Genomic DNA, 16926 nt, shown 5'->3' on the forward strand with positions numbered 1-16926 from the left:
TACAGCAGGAAGTAATCCTCAAATGTCTATTACTCTTCCATGAAAGTGTTATAAAAAATGATCAGGATTATTTTTATTATCTGAATCAAAACCACATTAGCGGATTTTAATTTGTGAATCTTTAGGAAAGTTTGTTTCTAAAAACAAAATAAAATGTTTGCACGAGATTAAAGTTCCACTTTCTTGTGAGATGAAGAACAGCTGAACATTTCATCTTCATTTTGATTCATTTAAATAACTTGTAGTCAGCTGATTTATTATCATCGGTATGTAAATCAGCCTCCTTGTGAGTTGCCTTATAAGGAAGTGAAGTGTGTGTGTTTGTTGTGTGTCAGAGACAGAAGAGCTCACATCAGTTCATCTCCAACATCATCATGTTCTCTGTCGCTCTGATGCTGCTGCTGGCAGCTGCAACCTGTGAGGAGCTTTTAGTGGATTCACACTATTAAACACATTAGAAACGCTGAACAGTCGGTGAATGATGGAGATCATGTTGGTTTGTGTTTCCACAGGTGTGAACAGTATTGATCTCATCCAGCCAGACTCGATGGTGGTGCAGCCTGGACAGTCTTTGACCATCACCTGTCAGGTCTCTGGTTATTCTTTGACTGATGACGATTATGCAACAGGTTGGATCAGACAGAGTGAAGGAAAACCGATGGACTGGATTAACCATCAGTGGGGAACAAGTGGCCTTCGTCATAATGAAGCTCTGAAGAACAAGTTCAGCTACAGCAGAGACAGTTCTGCTCGAACAGTGACTCTGAAAGGAACGAATCTGCAGCCTGAGGACACAGCTGTGTATTACTGTGTCCGTTACACCACAGTGATACAAACCACCAACAGACCTGCACAAATACTCAGCAACCATGTGACTCAGCCCCACACACATGTTAACAATGAGACATAAAATAAATAAAGTCATCTGCAGTTACTCCCTGATAGAAGCTCACTTTAACATGATAACAAAAACTCACTTTGGGGATATTGTAAAACTGATAGTCAAAGTCTTCATGTGATGCAAACTGCTTAATAATGAGCACAAAAAAACTTGAGAAATGTGTTTCCTACTTTTCCTAACCTATTCCACAAATAATACTGAAATATGCTAGAGGGACCCGTGTACAGTAAACATTTATTTTTATTTTTCACACCAGGAAGTGATCCAAGTCAAATCCATTCCACACTGTGAGGAGGAGTCGATGCAAACCTGGGATGTCTTCCACCTCTACTTATGTGACTGCAGAGAGGACAGAGGACAGTGGACACACAGTTCAACATGATGGACTACAGGACAGGACTGCTGCTTCTAACTGTCTGCTGGGCAGGTGAACATTGTCACTAGTCTTGATTTGACAAAGTTTCCTTTTGTGTCACTGACATATTTCACATGTTTTATGTTTGTTTTAGGTGTTGATGGTCAGACTCTGACAGAATCTGAACCAGTGGTCAAAAGACCTGGAGAATCTCACAGACTGACCTGTACAGCCTCTGGGTTAGACATTAGTGGCTACTATATGGCTTGGATCAGACAGGCTCCTGGAAAAGGACTGGAGTGGATTGCATATATCTACTCGAGTAGTAGCATCTACTACTCTCAGTCAGTTCAAGGCCGGTTTACCGTCTCCAGAAACAACAACATGCAGCAGCTGTATCTGCAGATGAACACTCTGAAGACGGAAGATTCTGCTGTTTATTATTGTGCTCGAGACTCACAGTGACTGGAGTTGGTGGAGCAGCTGTACAAAATCCTACAGCACTCATTCTGACTGATAGATTTTAAGTATTTTTCACTGACAATATATACTTCATTCTTGATTTATATTTAGTTTTCCAGTATTAAATCATATTTTTCACATATAATTAATTCATCATTATCTGAAAATTAATGGAAAAAATAATGTTAATAATATAAATAATTAATAAACATTAAATACGATAATGATTACATGTTCATTAAAGGGCTAAAGACTGCTCACCAAAGTGGTTGATGAAATCATACTTTAATACTGAAATTAAAAAATGATAAGACAAACATTTGAGTACCACTGATGTAAGACTGGCTTCAAAGATTTGTTTACGAGAAAATAAGATACTGACAAAATTATAATCATATTGCTCGATAATACAAACCAACTGAAAACATTTCACTTTTTCCATCACGTTGTATTTAAGTGCTTCATGAAAACCATTTCTGAGACGAGACAGTGTTGATCTATAAAGTGGAGGAGAAGTGGAATGATTACAGCATTTTACTTACATGAACCTATAAACCTCAATGCCTTTAGATAAACACTATTTTTTTCATCTAACACAACACACAAAGGAATAATAAAGCATTTGTTTTTTGCATTTTGTAATAAAAGTTTCAGTTCCTGAGCAGCTGTGCACATCTGCAATCAATAAAACCATCAAAAATATTTCATGCAAAGCTGCAAACCAGCAGCATCGCTGAAGTTAACTTAAGTTTCATACCATTAACATGATCCTGGCTGCTGTCTCTGCATTTCTGTTTACAGCAAATAAAGTCAGAAAGTCAGTAAAGAAATCAAGAATGCAATAATTACAAAAAAGCTGAACTCATGCGTTTAACGTTTTTTAAATAACAATTATATAGATAAAATACACAAAATACAGATTATAGGTAAAGACAAGGCTAATTGTTTTTTTATTTCTGTAAATACGGGGACTCTTTATTAAAATGTTACAATTAAGTGTGTCATTAAATTAAAATATGATTTCCAGGCATGTTTTCACCCTGCACATATAAACACACTGAACAGACTCTTATGGCTCAATTAGACCAATGTTGATGTTTAACATGTTTGATTGTATGCAAACTCAGTGGCCTTCCTCTTTACGCAGCTATAAAACATCACATCAGGCTGCCAGTGGAGTTCACAGCACGTCACTTCCAACATCATCATGTTCTCTGTCGCTCTGCTGCTGCTGCTGGCAGCTGGATGTGAGTCTCTTTGGATTTGTCAAAGTCAGCAGTGCAGTATATTTTTTAAACATTTACTTTTCTTTTTACAGGTGTGAAGTGTGAACAGCTGACACAGCCAGCCTCTGTGACTGTGCAGCCAGGTCAACGTCTGACCATCACCTGTCAGGTGTCTTATTCTCTTAGCAGCTACTACACAGCTTGGATCAGACAGCCTGCAGGGAAAGGACTGGAGTGGATCGGATGGAAATATACAGGAGGCTCTAACTATAAAGATTCACTGAAGAACAAGTTCAGTATCAGCTTAGACACTTCCAGCAAAACGGTGACTCTAAACGGAGAGAATATGCAGCCTGAAGACACTGCTGTGTATTACTGTGCCAGAGACCCACAATGACACAAACCATCAGTAGAGCTGAACAAAAACCCCTCAGTGCCTGAACTCTTGTAACATGAAGCCACCAGAGGAGGAGCCCTCGGACCACTAACCACTTCTACCAGCTCACTGTCAAGAGAGAAACCATGTTAGATTATATCAAAAAGGTCTTCATTAAATAGAACTCCAGCTGATTTTACTAAAGTACTCTGACATTACAAACACTGATACATCATTGCATGTAACCTTCCAAGTGATGGAATAAAATCAGCTCATAACTCCAGTTCAACAACTACAGCAGGAAGTAATCCTCAAATGTCTGTTCCTCTTCCATGAAAGTGTTATAAAAAATGATCAGGATTATTTTTATTATCTGAATCAAAACCACATTAGCGGATTTTAATTAGTGAATCTTGACAAAAGTTTGTTTCTAATAACAAATTAAAATGTTTGCCCGAGATTTAAGTTCCACTTTCTTGTGAGATGAAGAACAGCTGAACATTTCATCTTCATTTTGATTCATTTAAATAACTTGTAGTCAGCTGATTTATTATCATCGGTATGTAAATCAGCCTCCTTGTGAGTTGCCTTATAAGGAAGTGAAGTGTGTGTGTTTGTTGTGTGTCAGAGACAGAAGAGCTCACATCAGTTCATCTCCAACATCATCATGTTCTCTGTCGCTCTGATGCTGCTGCTGGCAGCTGTAACCTGTGAGGAGCTTTTAGTGGATTCACACTATTAAACACATTAGAAACGCTGAACAGTCGGTGAATGATGGAGATCATGTTGATTTGTGTTTCCACAGGTGTGAACAGTATTGATCTCATCCAGCCAGACTCGATGGTGGTGCAGCCTGGACAGTCTTTGACCATCACCTGTCAGGTCTCTGGTTATTCTTTGACTGATGACGACTATGCAACAGGTTGGATCAGACAGAGAGAAGGAAAACCGATGGACTGGATTAACCATCAGTGGGGAACAAGTGGCCTTCGTCAAAATGAAGCTCTGAAGAACAAGTTCAGCTACAGCAGAGACACTTCTGCTAGAACAGTGACTCTGAAAGGAACGAATCTGCAGCCTGAGGACACAGCAGTGTATTACTGTGCCCGACACACACAGTAAAAGACCATAATAGGAGAATCATACAAAAACGACTTCCTCTATGCACCACCACCACCGAGATAATTCGAGTGTATCAGTATCACTTTTTTTGCAATAAATAAAATGGATTACATTCTTTGTATCAGTTTGTTGAAACTGGCTGACTTATGTCTTAATAAGTACATCCATGAAGATCATGCAACAATGTACATTTTGGTACGTACAAAATTGAAATCTTTAACATGATTTGCTGTAAACCAAATTTCTTTTCTCTGACAGCTATTTTCCCTATACATAACCAAATCCACACCAAATCCTGAAATTAACGTATTTTGCAGCCAAACAAAAAGGAAAAACAAACGTCCTTTCCAGAAGCATTTACATATTTAGTCAGAATTGTCAACTGTGTTTTTGAAAGTCGATTATCTGAAATAAAAGAGATAAATAATGTTCTCCTCAAAGTCAGCCGATTCTGATGGACTTATAACCTTTAACCTGAATTAAATAAAGTTATATCACTGTTTTCAATATATAACATAAACCATGAGGATAAGAGAACTGATGTTTTGAGCCTCTAATAAAAAAAATAATAATAGTAATAATAACAACAACAATTTTAAAAATAATAATAGTAACAACAACAACAACAATAATAATAATAATAATAATAATAATAATAATAATAATAATAATAATAATAATAATAATAATAATAATAAGAATGATAAGAATGTGTGTGCAGAAATCTCATGGAATAATCTGCAATGTGCCCTAAAATCAAAACACTTCTACCTCCACATCTACCTCTATGTAGAAAACCATGTCTAGTTCTTTGCAAAAAACAAACAAACAAAAACAAACTATTTTTAATATTTCAAACATAGAGAGACAGTGTGCTTATGGTTCAGCATACCTGGTCAATGGATAGGCAATTGCAAAAACATCTGCATTGTGACAAGAGAATACCTTAAGGAGACATTCGGGTTACTTGCCTCTGAAGCCAAACTTACAAGATAATTTCTCACTACATAACTGAAACCCAAAATAATTATATTAATACACTTTATTCATCAAGTTGTGATTTTCCATTTTTTGTATGTTGCACTGGACAAAATAATCTCAGAGTAAATTAACATATTGAAATGCTCCAAATTATTACCATAAAAAATCAATATCATCAGGTAATAGATTCAAATAAAATTAAGTTATGGTGATATGATTAAAGGAATAACACAACATGCAGTTACTTAAAAGAAAGCCATAGCATGAATACTGTTCTATCAAAAAGGAGGAGTCGATGCAAACCTGGGATGTCTTCCACCTCTACTTATGTGACTGCAGAGAGGACAGAGGACAGTGGACACACAGTTCAACATGATGGACTACAGGACAGGACTGCTGCTTCTAACTGTCTGCTGGGCAGGTGAACATTGTCACTAGTCTTGATTTGACAAAGTTTCCCTTTGTGTCACTGACATATTTCACATGTTTTATGTTTGTTTTAGGTGTTGATGGTCAGACTCTGACAGAATCTGAACCAGTGGTCAAAAGACCTGGAGAATCTCACAGACTGACCTGTACAGCCTCTGGGTTTAACTTTGGTAGCTACTGGATGGCTTGGATCAGACAGGCTCCTGGAAAAGGACTGGAGTGGATTGCCTGGAGTCATCCTGCCGGTGGCACCGATTACTACTCTCAGTCAGTTCAAGGCCGGTTTACCGTCTCCAGAAACAACAACATGCAGCAGCTGTATCTGCAGATGAACAGTCTGAAGACGGAAGATTCTGCTGTTTATTATTGTGCTTGAGACTCACAGTGACTGGAGTTGGTGGAGCAGCTGTACAAAATCCTACAGCACTCATTCTTACTGGGCTGATAGACCACAACAACCTCACATGTTCACTGTCTTTGCTTTGAGTATCAAGAAGACTGTATGTGGTCGTTTAAACATCGATTTCAGTATCAAGACACAAACCTCAAACTCAAGTTCTCTGACAAAGAGAGAGACAGTTAGACGTGAAGCAACACTGTACAAAAACTCAACATATGAATCTAATTAAAGTTTTCTTTTTGCTTTAAACATTTACAGAATAAGCTTCAGATCAACATCATCAACAGTCAGAGAAACCTAGCCTCAATAAAACTGCTTCATTCAGACAGGTTTTATTGCAGCGTCCCCACATGTATGCATGCATAAGCACATTCTGTTGTGTAAATGTAAATCTATTTGTTTGACATGTCTGACTTGAGTTGGACCTTTTGTGATGAAAAAGAATGAACGTTCAGATAATGATTTTAAATGCTTCCATGTGTCAATATAAATGTTCACGACACGATTCCAAGCTTTGAGTACGTGTGACAGGACAGTTCATCCTTATTTTATAGCCTATCAGTGACGTTCTCCATGCAAAGTGAACTTCCTCACATTCTGCTATAAAGACTTGATATCATGCTGTCAGTTGCAGCAGAAGAAGAGACGTTGCCATCAGACCACCATTGATACCAACCATGTTCTTCGTAGCTCTGATACTGCTGCTGGCAGCTGGATCCTGTGAGTCTCACTGGGACACTGACAGTATGATCACAGCACACTGACTGCTCACTGTTATTACACTGATTCAATATTCAATATATGTTTCTCCACAGGTGTGAAGTGTGAACAGCTGACACAGCCAGCCTCTGTGACTGTGCAGCCAGGTCAACGTCTGACCATCACCTGTCAGGTGTCTTATTCTCTTAGCAGCTACCGGACAGCTTGGATCAGACAGCCTGCAGGGAAAGGACTGGAGTGGATCGGAATGAAATTTACGGGAGACTCTTTCTATAAAGATTCACTGAAGAACAAGTTCAGTATCAGCTTAGACACTTCCAGCAAAATGGTGACTCTAAACGGAGAGAATATGCAGCCTGAAGACACTGCTGTGTATTACTGCGCCAGAGAAGCACACTGGTTAAAGGAAGCACAGAGGCTTTACAAAAACCTCAAACATTGTATTTTTAACAAGTACCTACAGGTGGCAGTAGACGATATGAAGTCAGATGACACAAAAAGAGAGAATATGACGGTGCATCGGCTGATGTTGTGGTTTGTGACTTCTTGTTTCTTGATGATACATTTAACATGTGCCTTTCTACAACAATACAGCAGGTGTTGAAAATATATTTGGATATTTTTGCATGATATATTCAGGATATGAATGGCCCATTAAATGCTGCTGAGCAGAATAAATAAATGCATCAAATTTACAATGGAATAACTTGAAATGCAACTTGGAAATGCCAATTATAAATTATAATAATAAGTATCTGAAAGAATTATACAAAACTCTTTTCTCCAGAGATGTGGTGAGTTTCTCTTTGAGGATGAGTCAATGCAAATCTCTACATGTGTGCTGCAAAGACACTTAATCACAGCAATATACACTGGAGACAATTGTCTTTTACAATGGTCAGACCCACAGTAGGGAGCAACTCAAACAAAGACTCAAACCAAGTCAAAACTTTGCTTTCTTCGTTTCACATTCACAGAATAAACGTTCATTCAACCTCATCAATACACTCAGAGCAACACAGTCTAAATAAAACTGCTTCATTCAGACGGGATTTATTACAGCTCCCCCATAGGAGTTGAAGCAGACATTAAATATTCTGTTGATGTGAATAGTTTTGTCTAAATTGTCTGACTTGTGTGAGAAGTTATGTGAAGAAATAAAGGGATTCAGTCAAGAAACCCGATAGTGACAGCTGGTCCTTGATAGATACCTGATCCAGCTTTTTGAGTCATTATTGATTGGAATAAAATAAACTGGAGGTTCGTACGATACATAAGATTCACCAAAGGACAAGTTCACTGATAAACTTAGAATCCTCCAGCAACACAGTCAGGGCCGGAGTGGGACTCATTTTCAGCCCTGGAGTTTCATACCTCAGACCGGCCCACTTTAGATCACGACCTATTATATTAAAATAATGTAATTATAACTTTACATGTTAAGCATACAATAGCGCACTGTTCTCTAAAGCCTTGTAATTCCGTGTATTTTCACACAGCCTTAGGGCACAAGTGCCCATAGTTCGGCCGTGTTCAGCTGTCTGTTTCCCGGCTGGTTTGAGTGCGGCGCGTCTTGGCGTTTCGCGTTCGACGGAGAGTCCGCCTGTGTGGACTCTTGTGGACCTGGGCGGGCCGGTGTTTGACCGATGTCCGCGCGCTTTTCAGCCAGCTCTGAGGGTGATAGTCCCGACAGTTCGGCTCGGTTCTTGTGTCTATTTAACTGCGGGAATCCCCGCAACGCGTCCGAGTGTTTTACGTGTGTACGGACGGAGCAGAAGTCCGGCTTCGCTGTGCGTAATTGTGTCGTGGCGCGGAGCTGGACCGGCCGGTGCTTAAGTGAGCTGCACGGGCTTTTCACACAGCCTTGGGGGCACAAGTGCCCATAGTTCGGCCGTGTTCAGCTGTCTGACTCCCGGCTGGTTTGAGTGCGGCGCGTCTTGGCGTTTCGCGTTCGACGGAGAGTCCGCCTGTGTGGACTCTTGTGGACCTGGGCGGGCCGGTGTTTGACCGATGTCCGCGCGCTTTTCAGCCAGCTCTGAGGGTGATAGTCCCGACAGTTCGGCTCGGTTCTTGTGTCTATTTACCTGCGGGAATCCCCGCAACGCGTCCGTGTGTTTTACGTGTGTACGGACGGAGCAGAAGTCCGGCTTCGCTGTGCGTAATTGTGGCGTGGCGCGGACCTGGACCGGCCGGTGCTTAAGTGAGCTGCACGGCCTTTTCACACAGCCTTGGGGGCACAAGTGCCCATAGTTCGGCCGTGTTCAGCTGTCTGTTTCCCGGCTGGTTTGCGTGCGGCGCGTCTTGGCGTTTTGCGTTCGACGGAGAGTCCGCCTGTGTGGACTCTTGTGGACCTGGGCGGGCCTGTGTTTTAGTGAGGACCGCGGGCTTTTCACCATGGTCTGGGGGCATCAGGGCCGAGAGTTCGGCTGGGTTCTTGTGTCTATTTACCTGCGGGAATCCCCGCGACGCATACACGTGATACCCACTCCACTCAGTGCCATGACTGAACACCGGCACAAAAATAAATAAAAATAATAATTGAACACCGGCCCTCGCGGCCCAAAAGTCAGACCGGCCCACCGGGAATTGTCCCGGTCCTCCCGATTAGCCACTCCGGGCCTGAACACAGTGACTCTAAACAGACAGAATGCAGGCTGAAGACACCGCGGTGTATTACTGTGCAACACACACAGTTAAAGTAACCAGAAGAATCTATTTTAATATTTGTTAAATTGTTTGATAATAGAATCTCAGACTGTTGGTGTCTAAATGTGATTGTATTTATCTGTGTAACAAGGCTTGTAAAGATAAAACATTAATTGTAAGATATTATTTGAAATATTCACATTCTCTCCAAAACTGTAAAACTGGGTAGTATTTTCATTCATTAAGGGATAACATATTCAAGTGATCAAAATAACATGGGGCTCCCCAAATGTCCTCTACATGCTCGCCACTACTTAACATGGAACACAATGGAATATCTTAACACATTGAAGTGGAAGACACACAGATGTAACAATGTCACCAAGTTATCACATTAAAATAATAATAATAACAGGTTAAAAAGTCAAACAAAATAAGTTGTAAGAGATACAATGAGTTTCTTTAAAACACACATAATAAAATGTGGTCAATTAGGAGAAAGCCATAATCGTAAAAATGAGTTTTGAAGAGAGATTGAAAAGATGACACTGTTTAATTGCTCCTCTGATTCCAAAACTGAGGGACAAATACAGCAAAGCACAAGTTACCAGTTGAATCTGGTTGACTGTTTGTGAGGAGGAGTCGATGCAAACCTGGGATGTCTTCCACCTCTACTTATGTGACTGCAGAGAGGACAGAGGACAGTGGACACACAGTTCAACATGATGGACTACAGGACAGGACTGCTGCTTCTAACTGTCTGCTAGGCAGGTGAACATTGTCACTAGTCTTGATTTGACAAAGTTTCCCTTTGTGTCACTGACATATTTCACATGTTTTATGTTTGTTTTAGGTGTTGATGGTCAGACTCTGACACAATCTGAACCAGTGGTCAAAAGACCTGGAGAATCTCACAGACTGACCTGTTATGCCTATGGGTTTGACTTTGGTAGCTCTTGGATGGCTTGGATCAGACAGGCTCCTGGAAAAGGACTGGAGTGGATTGCAACTATAAGATATGACAGTGCCAAAATCTACTACTCTCAGTCAGTTCGAGGCCGGTTTACCGTCTCCAGAAACAACAACATGCAGCAGCTGTATCTGCAGATGAACACTCTGAAGACGGAAGATTCTGCTGTTTATTATTGTGCTCGAGACTCACAGTGACTGGAGTTGGTGGAGCAGCTGTACAAAATCCTACAGCACTCATTCTTACTAGGCTGATAGACTTAAAGTATTTTTCATTGACATTATTTACTTTATTCTTGATATATATTTAGTTTTTACGTATTCCATCATATTTTTTACATATGATATATTCATCATTATATAAAAAATCATGAAAAAATAATATTAATAATAAATATCATTAATAAATATGAAATACAATAACGATTACATGTTCATTAAAGGGCTAAAGACTGCTCCCAAAAGTGGTTGCTGAAATTAAACTTAATACTTTAATACTGAAATTAAAAAATGATAATACACAAACATTTGATTACAATTGATGTATGACTGGCTTCAAATATACATTTTTGATGAAAAAATAGGATACTGATAAAATAATAATCATATTGCTCAATAATTCAAACCAACTGAAAACATTTCACTCTTTCCATCACATGTTGTATTTAAGTGCTTCATGAAAACCATTTCTGAGACGAGACAGTGTTGATCTATAAAGTGGAGGAGAAGTGGAATGATTACAGCATTTTACTTACATTAACCTATAAACCTCAATGCCTTTAGATAAACACTATTTTTTTCATCTAACACAACACACAAAGGAACAATAAAGGATTTGTTTTTTGCATTTTGTAATAAACGTTTCAGTTCCTGAGCAGCTGTGCACATCTGCAATCAATGAAACCATCAAAAATATTTCATGCAAAGCTGCAAACCAGCAGCATCGCTGAAGTTAACTTAAGTTTCATACCATTAACATGATCCTGGCTGCTGTCTCTGCATTTCTGTTTACAGTAAATAAAGTCAGAAAGTCAGCAAAGAAATCAAGAATGCAATAATTACAAAAAAGCTGAACTCATGCGTTTAACGTTTTTTAAATAACAATTATATAGATAGAATACACAAAATAAACATTGACGGTTTAAGGCAAAGCTAATATTTATTTTTTTATTTCTGTAAATACGGGGACTCTTTATTAAAATGTTACAATTAAGTGTGTCATTAAATTAAAATATGATTTCCAGGCATGTTTTCACCCTGCACATATAAACACACTGAACAGACTCTTATGGCTCAATTAGACCAATGTTGATGTTTAACATGTTTGATTGTATGCAAACTCAGTGGCCTTCCTCTTTACGCAGCTATAAAACATCACATCAGGCTGCCAGTGGAGTTCACAGCACGTCACTTCCAACATCATCATGTTCTCTGTCGCTCTGCTGCTGCTGCTGGCAGCTGGATGTGAGTCTCTTTGGATTTGTCAAAGTCAGCAGTTCTGCTTTTGCAGTGTATTTTTTAAACATTTACTTTTCTTTTTACAGGTGTGAAGTGTGAACAGCTGACACAGCCAGCCTCTGTGACTGTGCAGCCAGGTCAACGTCTGACCATCACCTGTCAGGTGTCTTATTCTCTTAGCGACTACTGGACAGCTTGGATCAGACAGCCTGCAGGGAAAGGACTGGAGTGGATCGGAATGAAATATACGGGAAACTCTTACTATAAAGATTCACTGAAGAACAAGTTCAGTATCAGCTTAGACACTTCCAGCAAAACGGTGACTCTAAACGGAGAGAATATGCAGCCTGAAGACACTGCTGTGTATTACTGTGCCAGAGATCCACAATGACACAAACCATCAGTAGAGCTGAACAAAAACCCCTCAGTGCCTGAACTCTTGTAACATGAAGCCACCAGAGGAGGAGCCCTCGGACCACTAACCACTTCTACCAGCTCACTGTCACAGTAAAGAAGGAAACAGTCTTTAGACCTTCAATACTGTAATATCACATACTGTAATATGACACTACAATCACTGTTACATCAGTGAGGATATAAAGTACACACTTTCAAGGGATTGAATACATTCAGCTCACAACTTGATTTTAAAAGCTTGTGATCCAACTACAATAGAAAATGGTCCTCAAAATGTCCGTTTCTCTTCCATGATAATATTTCACTGATTCTTGAGATTAGGGACAAAAGTACTTTTGAAAAGTCACAAACAAAAAATCAATGCCACATTCATTTGAATTGGATATCTTCATAAACACAGGTCTCATCTATCTACCATGAAAAGGAACAGGCAATTTATTTAACCAATTCTTATAAAAATTGACATTTACTCAGTGAGTAACTTGACATTTGTCAACTCCGTCGGACACATGAAAATATGTTTTTTGTGTGTTTGATCAATTCACAAACACTGTGAAATCTTTAAGTGTGTAGAAATGGTGCGCCTTAACAAGCTTAAGTGATAAATTGCATTATATAGACTTTTAATATTATTTTCCATTGTTTTGAAATGAGCCAATTTAAATTACCTTCATTTCGTTGAGTATTTTTTTCATTTTTATATATACAATCAGTGGTTTTGTGCACAAAAGACACTGATGGATGTAGATAAGTTGGTGTTTTAATATATGAACACAGTCAAATGGGCAACAGAAATATGCATTTTTGTATAAACATGAAAAACCTCCATCTTACGGTGTTGACGCACAACTGACGGTGTTGACACACATTTGACGGTGTTGACACACATTTGACGGTGTTGACAAATTAATGGAGAATCAAACTGATTAAGGATATGTAGCATGTTCTGAACGTGGCAAAGGGAGAGACCATAAAAGGAAAGGGTATCAAACTTCAAACAAGGAGTACCTGGTCACAGGATCTTTAAGGCACACATGAAAATGTCAAAATGTTCCTGGGGAAATTTTGAACGGACCACAGGGGCTACTGCCGGTGTTTGTACATTATGATGAGATTCTTCAGAGATTTCAAACGAGACAGAGTTGTTTTAGAGGCAAATACAGAGACTGTTTGCTGAAAAACATGAATTTACCTCTAAAACGGCTCCGTCTCGTAACGTTACATTTTCATTACATAGCGTGGTGAATGTGCAGGTCACAACTAGTCCAAGAAAGCATTTTGGAGTTGTTGGATTGTGTATTTGATGAGTTTGATGAGGGAAACCAGGAAATCCCATTAGCCTCCTCAGCATAGCTCTGAGCAGCTAAAAATAGTTTACACAGACAAATAAAGGTAATGAACCTACTGCTGTGAATATAGGGATTATGGCAATGGGCCAATTTGCCAAAATGTTGAACTGTCCCTTTGTTTTTGTTTTGTTAAGATTTTTTTCTGGCATGGACACCTTTTATTTAGCAGTGGTAAGAGAGGAAACATGGGAGAGAGAGGGGGATGTGACATGCAGCAAAGGACCTCCGGTCAGGATTCGAGCCAGGGTCCGCTGCATATATGCGTACATGGCATGTCCTCTAACCACTAGACCACCTGCGTGGCGGTGAACTATCCCTTTAACTGTAGCTGTGGCCTGAGACTCAGTTAAAGGGTTACCGTGGCAACTTGAAGTCCCCACCAGGCTAAGGGAGACAGAAACGTGGAGAAAAAGAGCCATTTTCTGCTTCTGCGCTGGTCTCACATTTGGGCTGTTTCTGACAAAACGGTAGGTCTTATCAGAAACAAAACACACCATCATCGCTGTAAGGACTTTGTTTCTGCATACAAATACTTGGCAGACATACTGGGTGGATCCCCAAGAAGACATTGAATGTTCTAATGAGCGGAGGATGGGGAGGTGGGTCGTGGGCACTGACCTAGAATGGGTGGGAATATTCAAATGTGCCTTATTCCTACATCAGAGTAAGCGCCGAAATTGACAGGCTCATCTGAAAAAAAGCGCGGGGTATTTTCAGAAATCCGTTTCTCACTCAAAGAAGCATGTGCGGCCTTATTTCACCAAAGACCCCAAACAACACCCCAAATCCCAGAAAAAGTGGGTTTTGTCATCATATGTCAACTTTAATTCAATCAAAATGTATCCTTAGATTATATTATCATGTTATATAGTTGTTATGCATTCATTAATAAGGATTTGGGAGCACTTTTCCACTTGAAAAAATGACATGTTTTTCAAATTACTCATATCTAGTAAAAGGCAGCCATTTAGATTTTTCTCAGTTGTCAGATGCCACTAAACTAAACCTATATACCAACTTTTATTTCAAAATTATTGATTGAAATCACCCCTAATTTGAAGACAGTGTTGACACACACTAGCTGTGACCTCAGAGATTTCAACTTGTTTGCTGAATATTTTTAAAAATGTAAAACTTACGAGACCATGTGTTGGACTGCTGCATCCATCAGCAGGAAGGAGTCAAAGGGGGTACTCAGGGTGAAGGCTGACCAAAATATGTTTGATTTATTTAGAATTTGAAAAATATCTTACGGAGTTGACATGAATTAAGGACAAACTTTGAGAGGCTGTTGTAAATGTATAAAATAATGGAATGTCCACTTTAAATGTTTTGTGGTATTTTATTAAGCCATACAATTAACCTCATATTAATATTTGGACATTTTGGGCATTTTAAAACACTTATTTTCGGCAGTTTGATACTGTGACCTCTACGGAGGACGAGTTCATTTGCATGGGCTTTCATAGTACAGTGCCAGTATTTTATCAAATTACTATGAAATATTATAAATATATACAAAACTAAGGGTGTACACATACAAAAGTCTTTCATATCCAACTTTTAAAGCCTTTTGAAAATAAATAATTTATTGTTTTTTAAGACAAATTGCAACATTTTGATGTGGGACATGTTTTGTCCCTTATCTCAAGAATCAGTGATTTACAAAAACACTCACATAATCATGTTTTGGATCATAACTGCATTAGTGACTGACTCAGTAGTGTAAAGCCAACTTTGAGATGTTAATTAGTCAAACTATAGAAAGGTTTGCAACACATAATGTGTGTTTGTCGGAGATTCAAGTTCCACCTTCTGTTTGTGTGAGATGAAGAACACATGAGTGTTTAATTTTCTTTTTAGATCATTTAAATAAAATGGTCTTCAGTTACTTTATTATCATCGGTATGTAAATCAGCCTCCTTGTGCTCCCCAAATGTCCTCTCTCCGGCCTCTACATGCTCACCACTACTTAATATATGGAAAACAATGAAATATCTTCACACATTTAAGTGGAAACACACAGATGTAAATAACAAGGTCACCAAGTGACCACATTCAAATAACAATAATAATAACTTAAGGTTAAAAAGTCAAACAAAATAAGTTGTAAGAGATACAATGAGTTTCTTTAAAACACACATAAGAAAATAGGGTCAATTAGGAGAAAGCCATAATCGTAAAAATGAGTTTTGAAGAGAGATTGAAAAGATGACACTGTTTAATTGCTCCTCTGATTGCAAAACAGAGGGACAAATACAGCAAAGCACAAGTTACCAGTTGAATCTGGTTGACTGTTTGTGAGGAGGAGTCGATGCAAACCTGGGATGTCTTCCACCTCTACTTATGTGACTGCAGAGAGGACAGAGGACAGTGGACACACAGTTCAACATGATGGACTACAGGACAGGACTGCTGCTTCTAACTGTCTGCTGGGCAGGTGAACATTGTCACTAGTCTTGATTTGACAGAGTTTCCTTTTGTGTCACTGACATATTTCACATGTTTTATGTTTGTTTTAGGTGTTGATGGTCAGACTCTGACACAATCTGAACCAGTGGTCAAAAGACCTGGAGAATCTCACAGACTGACCTGTACAGCCTCTGGGTTTAACTTTGGTGGCTCTTGGATGGCTTGGATCAGACAAGCTCCTGGAAAAGGACTGGAGTGGATTGCAACTATCGACAATAACAATGGCAACATCGGCTACCCTCAGTCAGTTCAAGGCCGGTTTACCGTCTCCAGAAACAACAACATCAAGCAGCTGTATCTGCAGATGAACACTCTGAAGACGGAAGATTCTGCTGTTTATTATTGTGCTCGACACTCACAGTGACTGGAGTTGGTGGAGCAGCTGTACAAAATCCTACAGCACTCATTCTTACTGGGCTGATAGACTTAAAGTATTTTTCATTCACATTATTTACTTTATTCTTGATGTATATTTAGTTTTTGTTTACATATAATAAATTAGTCCCTGCAATATAAACATTCCTGAAAAATATTATTCATAAATATTATTAAAAAACATTAAATATGATTACAAGATTACATGTTCATGAAAGGGCTAAAGACTGCTCACCAAAGTGGTTGCTGAAATTAAACTTCATACTTT

The 16926-nt window shown here is 39.0% G+C and overlaps 1 protein-coding gene across 4 annotated transcripts in view; it reads left to right on the plus strand.

Moving 5' to 3' along the window:
- LOC311030586 (uncharacterized protein) overlaps positions 1-16926 on the plus strand; it is a 331387-nt gene that overhangs the window by 248083 nt on the left and 66378 nt on the right. The window contains exon 1 of one of the 4 annotated variants that reach the window (XM_084036433.1): positions 4365-4438. The exons of the other annotated variants lie outside the window; for them this stretch is intronic. The gene's annotated coding sequence lies outside the window, so the exon portion shown is untranslated. Of the gene's footprint in view, positions 1-4364; positions 4439-16926 lie in introns of those variants that run through there. 4 annotated transcript variants of the gene reach the window in all.

Source organism: Eutrigla gurnardus (assembly GCF_963514095.1).
Source record: "Eutrigla gurnardus genome assembly, chromosome: 20".
NCBI lineage: Eukaryota > Metazoa > Chordata > Actinopteri > Perciformes > Triglidae > Eutrigla > Eutrigla gurnardus.